This window comes from Nesoenas mayeri, assembly GCF_963082525.1.
Source record: "Nesoenas mayeri genome assembly, chromosome: 7".
NCBI classification, from domain to species: domain Eukaryota; kingdom Metazoa; phylum Chordata; class Aves; order Columbiformes; family Columbidae; genus Nesoenas; species Nesoenas mayeri.
The window spans coordinates 22,533,011-22,552,715 of record NC_137551.1 but is presented as its reverse complement, the minus strand read 5'-3'; the positions used below and the strand labels follow the sequence as shown (position 1 = coordinate 22,552,715).

At 39.6% G+C, this 19,705-nt stretch overlaps 1 protein-coding gene across 8 annotated transcripts in view; it reads right to left on the bottom strand.

Moving 5' to 3' along the window:
• Positions 1 to 19,705, bottom strand: part of MARCHF8 (membrane associated ring-CH-type finger 8) — a 93,165-nt gene that overhangs the window by 26,456 nt on the left and 47,004 nt on the right. The gene's annotated exons all lie outside the window — the stretch shown is intronic.

Genomic DNA, 19,705 nt, shown 5'->3' with positions numbered 1-19,705 from the left:
CCTCATTTTGCAATACAGCTTTTATGTTACTTTATCTTACATGATAAAATGGGTTAAGTTCCTCACACAATGATGAGTTCTCCAGCTAAAATCTCAGGAATGGAGGGCAGAACCCTTTGTTTTGATTATGTTCTTACTCCAGTGCCCTAGCTGCAGATTCCTACAAGGTAAGTGCTAATGCCTCGGCCCAATAGAGATACAGTTAAATAAACCAGGGCAGATCAGCAAGGGCACTGCCTACTTGTGGTTTTATACCTGGAATCCAAAAGCCATTTTAAACTAATTTTGTGTATCACAACTGCATTTTACAGGGATAGTTTAAGTACAGGGTCAATATCTAAAATCACTTACTGTTATCAACAAGTGGCACAGATTCTATTTCAAAAGTCTTCTGGGTGAACAGTTGCTTTCCTTATTAAAAAAATTTGTAGAAAATAATGCCTAAGCAATAATTGCTCCTGTTCATACAGCAATTCTCATTCTTAGATCTTATCAGAATTACAGAATTGGAAACAGAATGGCATTGCGTGAAAATGTGCGGTGCAAGAGCTGAGTAGCTGAATGACCCTTGCATGGCAAGTGAAACTCAGTTCTATCAAGTCCCATGACCAGAGTATGAATGCACAGCTGCTCTACAAACATGCAGCTGTACACACCCAGGTATTGTTTCAGGTTTCATAATTGTATCAGATTTCCTAACAATCTCTTCCCAGATCTGGTGCAAATCTTGCACTGCAACCCTGTACCTGAACAGTAGAAATTAAAAAGAACATATGCTTTTAGTTTGGGGAGAAGAGAGGTTGTTGTTAATACTGGCACATGCACTTAATTGTCATGGCAAGGATATCCAAGTTGCGGATAGAATGAGAAAAAAGAAATGGGAGAAAGCTTCGGGAATTATTTTCTTCATCTGTCAAAATAAATGGATTGTTACATTACAAAAGCTTTGTCAGCACTAGATCTCATGACTGACAGAACCCAACATTTAATTACTTCAGTAGGAAATGGTATTTTGCATCATACTAACTGAATATGCTCTTTATTTCTTTGGCAGTCACCAGGCCATCATGGAAGAGCAATAAACACATCAACAGTTTATAAAGCCAGTGCTGGGCAAATTTCTTAAACTTTACTCATTTCAAATTTTTGTCCATAAAATACAATGAAATATCATCAAGGTTCATCAATGATTTTTGCATGCAGCTAGAAGAATAATAGCATCTAATCAAAGAACAGTAATGGCATCTATGCCTTGCATCTCTGCTCTTGTGCAGTATTTACACCCCAACATTGGAAACTGAAGGTGGTGATGGAAATCACACCACCTATTTCCTTTTTCTGCCTTCCTCGAAAGCCAATATAAATATTGAAAAAGGAATTAAAATAATCTGTCCCATCCATCTAGCCTAGCATATTCTGTTCTTGGATTATCCCACTTGATTTTCCTGGACCAACAATTCACAATGAGTTCAGAAACTCAACAAAAGATTTCAGATCTTTCATCACAGTGGAAAATTTATAGCAAGTTCACTGTGGATTACTCAGCTCACTAACTTGCTCATTCATGTTCACATCAAGCCACTTCACACAGTGGGAGACAAACTTGGAAAAACAACCTGAAGGCAAAAAACAAGGCTGGAAGTAAAACATAGGAAAATTAACAAGCTTTATTCCAGGTGCTGAACTTAGAGCTGTATCTGAGAACATTAACAACAGAAATAAAATCACAAGATCATACGTCTTTAACAGAAAAGAAAGAGCAATGAAAGGAAAAGATGACAGACCGGATAGCTTTTAATGGCAGAGTTCAAGGAGTTTAAAGAACAGGCCCCTTGAGGGTTTGTGGAGGGAAGTCAAGGAGGCAAACAGATCACAAACAAGAAATATAAATGAGAAGAAATTCAAAGAACGGGGCAAACATAGCAGAATGTTGAAGCTAAATAAGAATCTCTTGCCTACGTCTGCACCACAGTGTGGTCAGACGCCCAACGTGCTTCATCTCTAGTCTGCCTTGTGAATAGCTCTTAACAGCTCGCATGGGTGTGCATGATACTACGCAAACCTGACAGACATGTAGATCCCTATATTTTCCAGATAGGGTACACTTGCGTATAAATTTTTGCTCATTTTGTATTGCTGTGTGCTCAGTCTTGCCAGTTTTGTCTTAGGAGTACATTACAACACGTGCATCCAATGGATAAAGTGAGGCCAGCATTCTCTTCAAAAAGGCTGTTTTCTCCATGCTTTGTTCTCCAGATTTTTTTTTAACATACAATGTTTTCCAGATTTTGCATTGCGTTGCTTTACTTCCAAAGGCTCCACAAAGTGCACTTGATTATGGATAACCTGCACTTCCAGCTGCCACTTCAAAATTGAGATCTGATCTGCATCTCCCCTTTTTAATTGTTTGAGCTAGAAGATTACATAAAAGCCTTTCTCTTGCTGAGCTGAGGCTGCTTCACCTGGAAGAGCAAATTCTAATTTCTGCACAAGACCATCAATCTGGTAGATTTCACTAAAATTACGTTCATTTGCACACTTACAATATTCACATGCCACATGCCCAATTCCTAACAAAGCAAGTAAACTGCAAAGTTTGGCATCAAACATGTTTTACGGCTGTTCTTATCTTGCTGTTGCCAGACAACGTGCCTAAAATGGATGCATGCCTTTATGTGATGCAACAACAACAAAAGAATCCTTCCTCAAGGAAAGAATTGTATGAACTACAAAAGACATGATCCAAAAATTTACACCTTTCCTGATAATGGAAGCAATATGCACTAAGATTACCTGTGTGAAAACAAAAACGCCATTTCAAACAATTCTGTGTATTTAACAGCAGAAAGAGAGATAGAAACGCTGAGGAAGCCGGCAATTATAAACAGATTAAAAGGAATAACATTCTATCTTTTGTGAAGCAATCACTTTTAATGCAACTACTGGAATTCTCATGATACCCTACATGTGTCGATATGCCAAAGCAAGTGACTATTTTAAACATATACAGATTAAAAAACCCTCTAGGCAACTGCCAATGTGAAATTTCTCAAGCTGCCAACAGACACATCCTAGAAGAACCTTCCAAAGAGCTGGCGTTTCTTGGTGTCTACACGACTTCGTAGGCTCAGCCGCTTGCTGCGGAAACAGGCTGTGGGTGCTCCTTGGGCAGGGCAGCAGGCGGCTGCCCTGTCTGCACATCATGTGTGGTTTGGACACAATGCCAATGCAAACTTGATACTTCAAGTTGCTTCTATTTTCTCAAGGATTTTCTCTTCCTCTTTTTCCATCTTAAGATATTAAGATTGCTTATTACCCTACTTCTGACTACATGGACCATACGGACAAATGACACTCCTTACAACAGTAAGAGAAATCACTTCCCAGATGATGCTGGGAAAGCATTCAGGATATTTTTGGTAACACTGAACATGATATGGCCAAAAGCACATGACAAAAGAGCTCTCGAAAGAGCTCTTGTAAATATCAGAGCTGTTTAGTAATACCGACTTAGTCCAGACCAGCTTGGTTTTCCCTCAAATTTCACCTTCCAATTTTTATCAGTGTAGTTTGCAAAGTATCCTGACCTGCAGCATTTCAAACTCACCTAATCTTAAACGATCAGACAAATTTAAGTAAATGAGGAACTGGGCCCTACAGATCCCATTGAAGTTACTTAGCCAAACACTGGCTAGAGTGAGATCACTTGTAAAAATCCAACCTGTGGTGTTGTGGAGAGCTTTAAGCACATTATCTTTCTTAAAATTGTTTCTAAGGTCAGAGAAAACACAAAGAATAATATCTAAGAAAAACAACACATTCAACCATCCTTACAGAAATAAGCCCAAACTACTTATCAAAACACTGCAGAAAAGATGATGCACAGCTAAGAGAAAAGGTATAGTCTTAATTTAAAGGGTAGTGCATTTAAACTGCAGAACAAGAATCCTTTAGAGCATTAAACGGCTAATTAAAAAAAAAAACCAAAAACCAAACAAAACAAAAAACCACAAAAACAAAAACAAACCCAAACAAACAAATGAAGTGACTGTTCAGAGTTCCGAGCCAATTACGCAGGAAATTCAGGCATCAACTGACTATTTAGGCCAAGCCATTTTAAGATCACACGTGTGAATGCACACACTTACATATCTTTTTTAGGTTAACACTCAAAATGCCAACGGAAAGCACACACACAGCCAACTACCCTCTCTTTCACCAAAACACAATCCCTGATACCAGAAACAAAGGCAAAAAAGACTCTCTAGGGGTAGCAGGTTACTTCAACCAGTAACCCAAGAGCATTTTATATCATTTTGCCAGAGAAGCACAGCTCGTCTCACATGAAGCTTCACCCAATGCTTTGGGATGCAGCCAAAGCATGGGACAAGGCAGAAAACAAGTACTGGGGACACTGTCATGCATGAGCACCCACTGGTGCTATCATCAGCACTGTCTGCTGTTTAGCATTGTGAACAGTTAAAGCTATCACACTAATTATCAGCATATGGCAAGAACCTGTCAAAGCAGCACTCTGAAACACCTGGCTACACTTCCAGCCTCCCATGCCACCACTAACCACCCCTGCCTACAGCACAGGGTATTTTTTGTAATCACGTATTTCAGAGCTTTCTGCAAAACTCAGACTTCAAGGAGGCAATGCATGTCTCTTGCTTTCACAGGTCTATCTTTCATGACCATTCCCTTTGCTATAAATCCTGTGTGAACAACAGTGACTCCAGAGGCCATTTCTCACTGGAAAAGCAATTCTGTGACTCGCACAGCTCTAAAAACTGCAAAAGCCTCTTCTCTTAAACACAGAGGATTTAACACTCTAAATGTGCTACTTTTTTAGCTTAAAAATCTGTAGTCATTAATTTTATATCCACATTTGGGGTGCTGCACTTGAAATACCAACATATTCAGTAATGTTAAAAGGAACTGAGGGTGCAGGTTCTCAAGAGTCACAGATAAACAAGTTTCAGAAACCGGCAAACAAAGGGTGTGCTGAGAAATACTGCACTCTTCAGTCACAAGCAGATCCTCTGGCAGTCCCTCACTCAGAGGATGTTTAGGACCTGTTACTCATAGGAGAAAATCCTGCCGATTCTGATTACCTTCCAACCATACAGTGGAAACTGAGTAGTACTTCACAGATATCGAGGGAAGAACAATTAAAATGCAGGGAAAATAAAGGACAGAAGCAGAATTTTTATGTGCTCCATTAGTCTTTCCTGTATATCACTCATTAAGTGGGTGTCTGACAAAACAACAGAGGAAGAATTCCACATCTATCTGCAAGTCAGTTAACACCACCTAAATCCACATTTAACAGCTGATGTTGTCCAAGTTTACTGATACTGATCTTCTCCACTATGTTTGTCACAATAGGTTATGCCCACAAATGAAAATTGATTAAAAAAATATTTTTAGTGGAAGACAAGTGCTCAGAAGATTTAGATTCTCTAAATTTTTGATACCTTTCCTACACTTTTAGGGAAGATAAGCACAACTCGGATGGAAATGAATACTGGAACAGTATAAAAACCAATGGCAGGTCAACAGCTTTTGCATATGGTCACTAGAAATTAAATCCTGGCTCCATGGAAGTCAGGGGGAATTCCACCACTAATATTAACTGGATCAGGAGTTCAGTCTCTGTTAGTAAGAGATACTGCAGAAATGCCAATAGTTCAGCAAGAGACAACTGGGGTGATCAACAATAAAACAAGTCTTTATATGAAGACAGCTAAAGCAACAGATTATTGAAAGAGAAATTAAATAAATAAGGTGAAGAAAAGACATGTAGCTAAGTAACAAGACTTCACAGTTGTGTCCCACACCTTCAGAAGGACACCAGGAAGCAGGCGACTCAAGGCAGATCCTGCAGGCTAAGACACACGTGGCTGAATTATTTCCTGGAGGAAGCAATAAACCAGCACTCCATGAGGACACAGCAGTCCCACCAAAACCAACAAGAAACGCCTGTGGTCTCAGGAACATTCAGACTGAGTCACTATCAAGATCCTTAAAAAAAAAAAAGTGTTTCAGTAACGGCAACTGGCAGTAGGCACACTTCAGCACTTCTGGACTTAAGGTAGTTTTAAAGTATTGACTTGCCCTAAAACATGAGAAGCAGAGAAGAAAAATTGCAACAAGAGTCAGCTAGAAAAACATGTGTTTGCCTTTGCACATGGAAATCTAAATGCCGCACATTCAGCATGGAGAAGCAGAAGTTTCTAAGTGAACCACAGGAAGGGACCGCTGTGCACTGCTGACTCTGAGAAACGCCAAAGCCAATGGAGCTGTGTATCCAGAGTATGGTGCTGGGCACCTCAAACTACCATTCCTGGGCAGGGCGGCTGTAGCTGAAAAAGGGATGCTCTGTGCAAGCAGCCTCATTTCCCATCACTGTAACCCCAAAATCACCAGATCACAGTGGAAGAGTGTCTGAGGTAATGAGATGGGTGACTATCAAACCTACTGGCTGAAGAGAGGCTTTCCACGAGAGGAAGTTTTCCCCATTTCTCATTGGGAAACTTCAGTGCAGTTACTGTCTCATAAGTAGGGCTGAGGTTTTTGTGTGTCGGAATGAGCTGAATGGCAGCAGCTGCACAAGAACTAAATTTACCACTGCAGTCCCAGGAACGCCTCCATTTTCTGCTAAAATAAAATCTCTGGGCCATTAGACTATTGGAACAGAAGCTTTTCCAGTTAACTAAAGACATTTACTCATTCTCTTTCCGCATCTCTCATGCTCCAGTTCCAGTAAAATCCTGCTTGGTTTCAGACTTTTTTATGAAACACACATGCATCAGGTCAAAAGTACTGATATTATGTGACCAGTATATTAAACAATTCACTTCACTGGGTTCCTCTGCCTCTCGCATTTATTCCTAGGAATCAGAAAATGAACTGCAGCTGTCAGAGTGCTGGCTGACCTACTGGGGACTGTACTGCATTCCTGCACACATGCTGACATTGCATTTTTTAAAGTTTATTTCCCAAGGGGAAAGGGTTATAAATAAGTCTCACATTCTCAGTAAATCTCCTGCCCTTCATTCCCTAGAGCTTTGAGCAGGGGCATTTTTTTGTCACAGGAAATTGCATCAAAGTTCTCAGAAAAAGTGTATTAGCTTATACGATTTGCTTTTGTTGAACTGCTTTTAACTCGACTCCCACCAAAGCTAGACTTCAAAAATTCAGTTTCAATCTTCTCAATGTTCACGCATTCTCTATGTCTACACATTCGTTATCCGCAAAATCTAGACACCTATGAAATCTGTAGCCGTTTTACAAGATAATAGATTTTATTAAAATACATTTTGTCTTTTTTAAAAGTAACTTAAAAAACCCCAAACAAACACAAAAACCTGCTAAATTACTAAAGGCATTTCTGTATACCTTCTGAAAACATATATAGCCAGATCTCTAGGGAGGTTGTTTTCTCTTGCAGTCTCCATTTGGAACTGAGCAAGAAGCTGAAGCAATAAATAGGGGCTCCCTGCTCTCAACACCTATTTCTGACTCCACTTAGTTTTGAAAATACAAGAGATAAAATTATGCCTATATGTAAGCAACTAGCCTTCCAGTTTGAAATAGCTACTGCAGTATTTTCTAGGAGGCTAAAAAAGAAGCACACTGCTGGTTTGGAAATCCATTTTTCATAAAGGCCAAATGCCAGATAAGTAATATTGCGTATCTGGACATTACAAATCCATTACAAAATTATCTTATCTCCAAAACAAGAACAAGATAATATCAAACAAACTGTAAGAGGGACATGATGAGGCCAGTCAACAATTTACAACCTTTTCCAAAATACACTCCAGGAGTTTGAGATCAACATCCAGAAGCAGGCAACTGTGGCAGTCACTTGGTAGAGGAGAAACCTGAGGCACATGGAAATTATGCTGCCCTGAGTGAAATTCACTCCTACTGGTCCTACTCAGCAGCTGTATCCTGTTACAGACATGTGGCTGAATAGTGCACGTGGTTTGCACGGGACGAGTTTCATGTACAGTGAAGTCATGCAAGAACACGATCGAGATCTCCCCCTTCCATTCTTCTGAGTTGTAGAATGTACATCTCCAAGATGGGTCTTGTGAGGGCACTGACTTTCACATGGAGTACCAGACACTGGGATCTGTGTAAAGAGATGCGTCCTAGAGCCCATCACCTGGTAAAGCACTAACTACACTTTATAAGTGCTTCCTCCAAGTCAGAAGAATGGTCTCATTCACCCCACCAGTTTTCCCTCCCTGAAAGTGTTCTATTTGTCTACATCATTTGTAAATGTGATCCCAAATTTTCCTTGCATTTCCCTGGCTGTTCAATGGCCTTTAGATCTCTAAGCACGGTGGTCCATGAGAATGCAGAAGGTGCTGCACAACGCCCTCATTCCTGTGCATAGAGGCAAGCAAACTAATGGTAACACAAAGATTAAACTAATATTCAAATATGCCTTTTTTTTTTTTTTTCGTTACAGGTGAGGCACCACAGCATAAGGAATCTACAACATTTAGCAAATATTTGGGATGTTAGGATCTTGAGATTCAAGATTAAGAAACACTGCTTTGGTCAATAATTGTGTGGGCACTCCTCATCTAGGTAATTTGATATTTAAATTTTTCCAACCTTTGGCACAAGCAGAAACCCTGCTGGCCATGCTCTCACACACACAGACATAACTGGAGCATAGCAGTGGAACTAAAGTAAGAGGATTACATTTCAGGAGGGACACGTTTTGGTGAGAGACTAGAGGCTTAAGGGGATTAAAAGATAGGAGCTGCATCAGAGTGACAGGGTGAAAAACAGCAAAGGCCACACATAAACATTGCCTATAAGTAAGCATTGCTTCATATCCTTCAGCAGCAGAGAGATACAGCGAGCAGAACAGCAAATGAACCAGTGACCACATCAACTGCATCTTCAGCCACCTCCATTGTCCTCAGCACCATCTTAATTCACATCATACCTGCATCTTCTGTCTCCTTGTGCCTTTTATTACCCTTGTTTCTTCTTAGCTGCTGCTCTTCCCACATGAACCAGCCCTTTTCTCATGTCTTTCTATTATTATCTATAGTCTTTCTCTGTATCATTCCACATCACGACTGGAAAACAAATTGGAAATAGTTTTTAATTCAATGCAAGAAAAGGATGCTGGGATACTATATAAAGGAGGGTAACTTACACATCAGGAAACTAGAACGGATAGAAATATAGCTGCCTTCATAAGAGCTAATCCTGCGTACAAAGGGGAACTTCTGTAAGCTTTAGAAAACAGGACTGCAATCATTTTTAAATCCAGGAGGATTTTGTTTTTCTGCTAGCTAACACTCCTCAAAAGTGGAGCGTTAGATTTGGCTTCCAGATCAATATGCCCTTCTAACAAATACTTACAGAAATGGTAGTTTTATTCCCTGAACGACATGGAGTTGAACACACTACCAAGCGTTACAAATGCCAGAGGGCCGAGCATGACTGGAACATCCTATCTGGATGTAATTTAGAAATCAGAAAACTATGCTAAATTCAACTGATGCTTTCAAGCAACAAGAGAATTCAGGAGCAGACCTTTGTGGTGCTAAGCATAACACATGGCAAAATGCTGGAATTTCTTCAGAAAGCTTGTAACCCAATAGAAGAAAATTTAAAGATAACTATAGCAAGCTGACAGCAGACACTGAGATGGATGGATACAGGCATATTGAATAAAGGCTGCCAGGCATATTTATGTCAAATACATTAAAATATATATGTATATACACTCACACGTATATACATATATATTAAAAAACCCCACTAAAAACTACATTTTTAATTCATTTAATGGAAAGTACTGGCACTAGACAGGGCCGAATCCCAAGGGCTACAGTAAAGTAAGCCAAAGAAACCCTCACAAAAGAGAAGTCCTGCAAGTGTCATCTGAATTTTAACGACAAGGTAGTTGTGATCTCATTTATATCACAGATAGCATCACAGAAGAGAAAAAAAAAAATCAGATGATCACTGAGCCAGGACTTGGGAACCAGAGGTTCACTATCTGTAGTCAGATCTTTATGGCCTTGGATATTAAACCTTTAAAAGCTCGGTTGAAAAGAATGGGACAGAAAGTCAGAGATCACCTCTGAAAAGTGCTGACAGGTAAAACTGGTTCATATCTATAAATGGTAAAGAAGAGGACAACTTGTAAAAATATTCTCATTACATTGAGCATACTTAAATTCTCTTCCAGTACTGTTCAGGAGTTCACATTTTCTCCTTGCTAAATTCACACTTCTTGATACTGCAGATGTCCTGTTTTCGTTTCAAGTATATCTGTGTTCACCTTTCTTTTCCTTTTGGTGAAAAGCATGTTAACATCTTCCCTGGAGTCAGACACGTGAGAAAGTTTCTATGTGTGCTTCCACAAATCAAAAGCAGCTGCTACATGGCATGGCATGTCATGGCAGAAGTGAAAACTATTTTAAATAAAAAGCAGAAGAGCAAAAAGGGGAAAGGAGGATATAGAAAGTAATAAGAAATATAATGTGTAGCACAACTGAGGAGGAAAAAAACCAAAAGAAACAATTCTCCTCTCCCTCTAGTTTCTGGTTTTGTTTTAAAGGCAAAATGACTCTTATGTTTCTTTGTTGAATTTGGTATGTAGGCCTTCTATTGACAGACAATTTGCAGGAACCATTAAAGGCTTGAAGTATCAAGAAAAAGCAGACTGAAGGTCCTGCTTCACATGCTTCTTCATGGGCTAGCAGAGAATATCTAATGGCAAAAGAGAATGAGGAATTCCCTTTCCAACTGTACACACCCAAGGAATGTCCTTGTCCTCCTTGTATAATATCTTGCCCACTTTCAGGATAATGGACTGCAGAAATGAGACTGTTAACATCCATCCTACAGCTGTTGCATCTCAGAAATCCTTTGACAAAAGAAACTGAGCTCCCACTGCTAAGTCTCTTCCAGTGGTCATCTGCCATAGTATTACAGTGACTTTGTAGAATATGCAGAGTTTCTTGATTAAAAGAAATTAACATCTCTTTTTAAGAAATAAGAGACAAAAATCTGCCTTTTGGTCAGATTATCATCGCATTTACCTAGCTTGATTTTTCTATGGCGTTACATGAATTTGGCACTTGTTCTATTTTTTTTTTTAAGGCTACCTTTGTTTGATTTATTGAATTAGCACACACATAGCTTCATGTCTGTTTCTCTCCACCCAGAACAGCTAGTGACATTGTATGCTACCTAATCTGGAGACAGCCTTAATCTTACCTCTAAAAGGGCTTTGCCCCACTATTACTCAGGGAAACAGAGAAGGAAAAGAATGGTTTATAGAACACAATTCAGCTTGTAATCAGCTAGAATTGTCATTATCTGTAACATATGCAAAACCAGTGCTTACAGTTTATTAGGAGGACTGATGTCCTCTTATTTTTAAACCACAGTGTGCAGGTTAAGGCCACCTTACCTAGGATTTGGCTTGATCCTGACACTGCTCTTTAACTCCCCTTACCATTTAACACCGCATTTTTTGACAGAAGAGAAGATGCCCGATGCATAATTAAGAGCTTGGATATGGTTGTAATCTGTTTAAATGTCACTGGTATGCCATGAAAAAACAGGGTGCAAAAGTAACTTATACCCACACAAAACTCCCTGCCTTGCACAACCAGTATTAATTTTCCAGTCAAAATAAGCTTTATGGAAAGACAGTTTCAGTTTTTCTTTTGCCTGCCTACAGTGTGTTTGCCATTTCAGTACAAGTATTGCGGTAAAACATGAGCTTACCAAGTACAGCTCAAGTTTTCAGCTCTCCTATCCTTACAGCCATGAGAAAAAATTCATAGGAAGTCTTTTCATCGTGAAAATGCTTCCAGTTGAAATACACAGGTAGCTTGAAACAGCTGGTCAAGTGGGGCCAAGCCATTCAGCTAAAATGCTGGTGTTGCAATGGTGAAATATAGTAACAATAACTTGGCACTAAAGTTCATTACTTTAAGGTTGATAAAAAACAACAGGGACAGTTATAAACCATTGACCCTTCAAAACCTGCAGCTCCCAAGCTTTCCCATACATAAAGCCATCTCAGGGATGTTGACTGCAGCTAGACTCATAATTTCTTAATTTAAGAGTTTCTTTCAGGTGTAATAACTACAACAGACTACAGGACAGACAATCACTAAGTGAACTCCTACTCTAACCCTTGATTGTAACCTGGGAAATGAGAAGCCAACAGAAGTCAGGACACTAATTTGACTTGAAACAAGGGATATTTTTAGGCATAACAACACACTGCCAGTGCTCTCATGAAGAGCAGAGTAGGTGCAGAGCCACAATTATGGGAGACGGAAGCATTAAAAACTTAATTTTAGCAGAAGCACAGTTCCTGAGTAAAGCAGAGAGAGAGAAAACACAGGAATTATTACCCTAACCACGATGGCCCAGGCTGGATTTGAAAGCAGAGCTGGTGCCTCAGATAGCCTCAGGTATTACATCTGGTTCTTCAAACTAATCTGACCCCTTTGAGACAGACAAATACTTCCTTGGGGAAGAGTGTTGTTACATTTCAAAGTCCTAATGTTAAACCACTGACTGTCAATCGAGATAAAACAAGCACCCCAGTGAGTCCTAAAACACTATTTTTCCATCAGACAGCAGGAGAGAAACTGATGACAAGAAACAACAACAAAATTAGCCATTAACAGAAACCAGATGGAATGGTAAAAACTATTGAAAGAAAACTATTAACTTAATACCAAGAGAAAGAAATAACAGTGTGTAGTAACCACAAAATATCTCAATATGGAGACCAACCAACCATCAAGGTCAACATAAGGGAGCTTAAATTGCTTAGTTTTGAGATTGCTTCCTGTTACACTAGGCTAAGCTGGGAAAAACAAAGAAAAAGGGAGGAGAAGAAGGAAAAAGGGAGGAGAGGAAGGAGAAAGGGAGGAGAGGAAGGAGAAAGGGAGGAGAGGAAGGAAAGGATCCCCAAACAAAAGAAACACAATCCCCCACGTTGACAGTAGCCCAGTTGCCCAACAGAAGGTGCAGAAACTAGGCCCTGGAAAAACATTTTAAAGACATTTCTTCCTCTTCCCAACACTCTCCTGCCTCCTGCTATCTCAGTGCCATCTTCTCTGCTGACTTCTATCATTGAAGAGCTTCAGATTAACTTTTAGTAAAAAAAAAAAAAAAAAAAGTGAAAGATTCACAGGTCTCCACAGTCCACACTAGGACCTAGATTAAGCTTTGTCTAGGAAAACACCAATTCGAGTCACCAAATTGCCACTGAAGCACTACTGGCTCTAGTACTCAGAAATCAAACTGTTCCCCACTTTTTAAACAACTACAATTCAGTTTCCTCAACCTCTGATACACACATAAAATGACTCAAGTTTCAAAATCACAAAATTAGCTTAAAATTCATAAAACGAGTGCATACATTCTCAATCACATAGGCTGAGTACACCAAAATAAACATGATAAAAATAATTCAGCAACATTGCCTAGTATCTACACAAGAAAGGAAGAAAATTTTTTAAATGCGTTTCAAGCACTAGTTAAAAACAGAAAGAACATTTATCTTCACAACCTTAATCGCAGTTATATGCAGGACAAATGCATGGGTGTGGTGCTTCCATGCTCAGTCCAGAGATTGTAAAATCACCATGTCTTTTAACATTATAATCTCATTATTTCAGTACTACTGTTTAGATTTTGCTTTAAAAAGTGTTACACCTCAAGAAAGAAGCAACAGGGTGTGTTTGTTTTGTTTTGTAGGTGTTTACTTGTTTTTGTTGTTTTTTTTTCTGTTTTGTTTGTTTGGTTATTGTTTGTTGGTTTTTTGTTGTTGTGTTTTGTTTTGTTTTTGTTTGTTTGTTTTTTGGTTTGGTATTGGTTGAGTGTGTGTGTTGGTTTATTTTGGTTGTTTTTTCCTGGGGGGTGGGGATGGTGATTATTTTTTTTTAATTTACTAGGACTGAAATTCAGGGCTCTTCTTCACCAAATGAGGCTGACATTACAGAGGCAAGGCTGTCTGAGGTTATCACCTAGCCAGTAGGTTGAAGTCATTCTGTTCTTTGCCACAAGGCAAAATGTAGAAAAAAGGGATGAGATACAGGGCTCGGGGGGGAGTAATCTGTGTAGTCTTTCAACCCTGAACTGCTTAACTAAAGAAATGGAAAAATCACCCTCTCGCAATGCCGAGACAATAAGCTTTTGGAGCACTTGTTATGTCTTTAGGCACTTCTGGACAGCTTTACAGTGTCCTTCTGGTGTCTACAGATAACAACAAAATAAGAGAACTTGGAAGAAACAGCACCTATGGATATTCTCTGTGCAGCCGTATGATGAAAGGCTCAAGTTGGACCCTTCTGATTTCCTCATGGCTAGCCTCATAAAGAAAAAACATTAATGTAATTAATTTAAAAAAAAGGAAAAATTGTTTACTACCAAGCAGGAGACAAAGTTATGGGCAAGAGTATTTTAACTCATTTCAACAAAGGCAGCTTCCAATCAGACTTTGCAGAGCCTGTGAGGCTGTACTGGGAGAGACAACTGCTACCTCCTTCAAGACCACTGTGGAACTGCTCTTGTGAGAAGCTAAATCACTTCAGTGAGAGGAAAAGGTGATGTGAACCTCAAAGATTTTGGTCCTAATAGAGGCAGAGTAACTTTTCAACATCAACTGAAAAAAGTAGCTCTCATAAGACTTATCTGACTCATTAAAACTTAGTTTCTGAGATGACTGGCAAAGACATTGATTGCTTGGCTGTTCATCATCTCAGTCTAAGCCATGTTAAGGTTCCAACACATCTGTAACAGCCACCAAGCAAATACATTTAGCAACACTAGTTATTTGGTGAGCCTGAAGTCAAGATAATAAAATAGCACCAGGAAAGTCCCTAATCAAGGTCTTTGTCTTTTGTCCACATATAGCAGACAGATGAGAAAGGGATGTTGGTAACAAAGAAATGTATGGATTCCAAGAGACATTCCAAAAGAGTATTTTTAGCAAATGCAACCATAAGAAAGAACGACGCAGTTTTAGCAACAAGTGGAAAGAATCTGTAAGCGAAAGCAACATACCCAGAAGTGATGTTTAACAAAAATTAAATCCCAATGTCAAAAACACATCAAGAAGAGACATGAAAGGGAAGGCAAGCAAGCCACAAAAAGACATCAAAAAGCAGAGGAGGAGGGAAGAACAGCATAATCTGAAATTCTCTCTGTTCTTTACAGATTTGTGATTATTAAAGATCTAGACAGAAAAGATTTTCCTTTTTTCTTTCTCTTTTCTTTTTTTTTTTGTGTGTGTCTTGTTTTCCTCAGTAACTCAATGTAACAGTAACTTAGCAAAGTTTAGCTCTGCTCTACAGCTCTGACTGAATTGTCTATTGACAATAGCCTATTTTTGCCCTTCTTCAAATGCTCTTTTAACATGAACACAGTGGCAGGGTTTCCCCGTTGAGGCTGACTCATTTCTACTGCAGCTGACAGGACTCCTGCTCTTCCAAATTTTAGCCGTTTGACGTGGCTCAGAGCGAAGGACTCTATGTGGAACATGAAGCATTATTACAATAATAAATACAGAAGGTATGGCTTGGTAGCTACCATGTTACTACCAGGCACCCTTACTGAAAGCCATGAGGGGAAATTTATCTCTTGAAAAAAGAAAAGCACGGCCAGACAGCAGTACAGTTGAGTAATTTTCACAAAGAGACGACAAATTATGCAAATCAGAATCATCAGTGCTAGTTAGGGCCAGGCTGCCTTTAACAGGTGCAGTTAAAATCCACCGACACCACTCAGAAATAAACACAAAGCTTTGATAATTACAGTAATCACGTATGAGTATTTAACAGGAAGCTTAAACAAGAGCAAAATGGGCCAACATGGAGACAAGCCCTTTCCCTGCGTTTCCAGGCACTCCTAGTACCTCTGCTGAAAGAGAATTTAGGTCCCAGAAGGGAATAGCCCAACACCAGTTCTAATGAAGGAAGTGGTCAAGGATGCATCACCAGTTTTTGAGTCAGGGAGATATGTGTTTATGTTTTCACCATTGTTTTTATGTAATTCAATTTATACTCCAGTTTCTTAGGGGTAAATTGGAACAAGCAGAACTTGTTCTTGCCATGCATGCTCACTTTTTTAGACTGAAAATTTTGAGAGATGAAAGGTGGAATTTTCCTACATATCCACAATACCTAATAGCTAGTAAGACAGGACATAACACGAGGGGTCTACAATGCCACTGTTACATGTCAGCAAAAAAAAAATCAATGCTTGAAGAGTGAAAGTACATGTTCTCAAAAGCAACTTTAAGTGAACCCTTGCTATAATATAAACCCCACAGAGATTCTCAGCATCACCAAAAGCTGGATGTGGAGCAGGCAAGGACCATGCTAAGAGCTTCACTTCCCTGCAAGAAGTCCAAAGGAATATCTGGAAAGGTTCAAAAAATAGAAGGTAAAACATATTTCTGGACAAATCAATAGTAGTAATAATTACTTCACTGTGACTGATGCTACAGATTAACCTTTAGAAAGAAGCATACTGTCAAACTGCTATACACAGTAACACCCCAACTAAAACAGCCCTAGTTTAAGAGGGAAATACACTCATATAGAAAAGGCAAGTTTTGCACTAAGTCAAAATCTCTCCTAAGTCTGCATCCCTGACTCCTCCCGTTAACCTCTCCTGCTCTGGTATACTTGAAGACTGTTACTCTCCTGCTGAAATGGTTTGTCAGGCTAATGTTTTGGGGGCAGCAGAGCAGGGAAGCTACTTCATTTTCAATTAGAAATTGAATTTTTCCCTGAGATCTTTACATACAAAGCCCAGGCTATACTAATTTCAAGCCATTTGACAGACAAAGCCTTGTATTTGAACCTCCATACAAAACAAACCCAAACCCACCAACCAACCCCCCCAAAAAACAAACAAAAACCCCACAAAACCAAGCAGTATTACTAGTTGCTTGAATTCATATTCCAAATCAGATGGCAAACATTTTGTGATTGAGGATCAGAACTTTTACTAAAGATGTTTCAAAGAGGAAATAAATTTCAAATGCAGTTCAAAAAAAGAGATTACTAAATATAAAAAAGTTCTTTAAGAACTGCCACTCTATGTTCATTTTCCTTTGAATTCTTCTATCTTCAGCATGGAAGAATAAACAAGAAAACTTCAATTCTTTCCTTACTTAAACTCAGCTTTGAACCAGGTCTGAGACAAGCTACTAGTCTGGGACAAAAAGAAATAAACCAACCAACCAACCATACCAAAAAAACCCACAAGGGCAAAAAATAAGATTTTTTCCAAAGGAAGTTCTGCTGACATGCAGGCTGGATAAACGTCAAGTAACAATTTGAATTTTACATATTCAAGGTGAAGGTCTGAGTACTTAGGAATACAGTCTTCAGGTTATAAAATCAATTTTATGGTAACACCAGCTCAGTGCTTGGTAGTGGTCCAAAACCCCCCAAGTGTTTGTAATTATTAAGAAAAGGACAGAAAAGAAACCAGGACACCACTGTTGTCTTCTAGAAACCCAGAAATGCCATTTTAAATACTATGTTCAGTTCTTATCCCATAAAAAACAGAGTTAGTAAGACTGAAAAGCACACAAAAAGGGTAATTGAGTGACTGAATATTAATGGTTTCCATGCAATAAACTACTGAATGAACTGGGGCTGTTCAACATGGAGAAGAGATAACAGAATCATGATGGGCACAGAGAAAATAACTAGGAAACAATCTCCTGTCTCTCCAGTAAAAGAAACAGGGAACATCCAATGAAATGAGCAGTTCAGAATTAAAAAAAAAAAAAAAAGAAAAAAAAAAGAAAGAAAGAATACTATTGCTTGCATAATCCACAGTTAATGGTGGGAATGGTGGGACTCTTTGTCTCAGGCAGTTCTGGATGCTTAAAGTTTTATTTAGGTTTAGAAAAACCTATTGGAGATCTTAGTGGAACAAGAACCTACTGAGAACTATTAAATACAAATACAGAAGTGTCCTTGAGCTGTAAATTAGTGAAGTCAGAGAGCTTTCTGGGGAGGCATTGCTATATGCTTGATGACATGCCTACTTTTAGACATATTATATAATTACATGCATGTTTTTACACTAGTCCCCAAGCATCTCCTGTCGCACACTGCCACAAAGTGCTTTGGTCCAACCTGGTACATCAGTGCTTGCGTTCTTAATTCTAGCTACGATCTTGACTTTGTTGACAGCTTTAGCACTCTTGTTACTGCAAGCGTAAGGGGCTGTTCGGGTCTTTGAGTCAGTTCTCTGGAATAATCATCATTCATGAGATATGCACTTAGTGCTGAAGGGTTCAAGCAAACATTATTTCATACCCTCGTATAGAAATTGAATTTAGATCTTAGTAAAAATAGGCAAACCAGAAAAACAACAATGCAAGATGGGAAGGGAGCAGGAGGAAAAAAAGATGCCACCAGCACCTCAAATACCTATAGTGCAGGGACCCAGTCAGACAAAACCAGCCTAGAATGACCCTATAAAGATGACTGTACTCACCTCTACAAGATGACAAAACAAAACCAGATTCCATGAATCCCAGATTGCAGTAGTTGCTGTCAGTTCCTTCCTGACCTCCATTTTCTCAGTGCTTTGAAGCTGCCAGCCTTCACTATCTTCACACAAACTGCTCCAGAAGCACAGGGAAGGCACAAGGGTTAAAAGTCTCTGCAGAGTTCAACACACAAGTGGTCTGACTCAGAAAGGTCTAACTGGCCTGTCCTTAATCATGATTTTGTATCTAAGCCCAAGGACAAAAGCATATCTATGCCAACATTTACAAACTGTGTTGAAATGTCTTTCTGTTAGCTTTAAGCTTGGATGTTGTGCGTGTCTACAGTCACCTCACTTCAAGATTATTCTCTAAACACCACTGAAAGGCAAATATACAACTGGGGAGCTCCAAAGCACAACTGCAGTTACACACTACCATTTATTGTACACAAAACCTTCCACAACGTCAAAACAGTGCTCTATCTCCAACCTGTTAATTTGCTGTTACTTTAACATGAATGCACAAATAAAGAGACCAAACCAGAGCAATATAGCCAACATAGCACATCGCTGAGCCCTGCGCCCAAGACTTGCTCAGAGAGAGGCAGTGTGTGTGCTAGCACATCTCTGCACTAATGTGCTCAACACAGCCTTTGGATCGGGCTTGCCTGTATCAGCAGTCAAGTCCTGACTTAGTTGACTTGCAGTCAAGCTGTAGAGGTGCACATCATTGCCTGACTTTTCCCTGTCTCTCTTACACAGGGACACTTCCTTATTGAAAGCTTTTTATTTCTGCCTCCCCTGCAGGGAGGCAGGAGGAAGAAAAGAATGGACAACATGGTTTTAATCCTCCCTGCTCAGGTATCATGTGCTATCAGCACATCCTGTGCCTTTTGGACAATGAGACTGTGAGGTTTGGGGAGGTATGATTGGGCAGAAACTGTTTCTGTCCCTCCTCTTACTGACCCTCGCTTGTCACCAGTGGCCAAGCGATGCCCATGATGAAGTGGCCAAATCCATCCCGATGCTGAGGCTGAAGCATAAGGAGACAATGGCACCCCTTTGCCCTTCTCCACCAGCCCAAGGTGCAGGTATCTCCAGCCCGGCATGCTGCACTTCCTCGAGGAGGTGCAGAGAATCCTCCCTCCTGCAGCCCCACCAC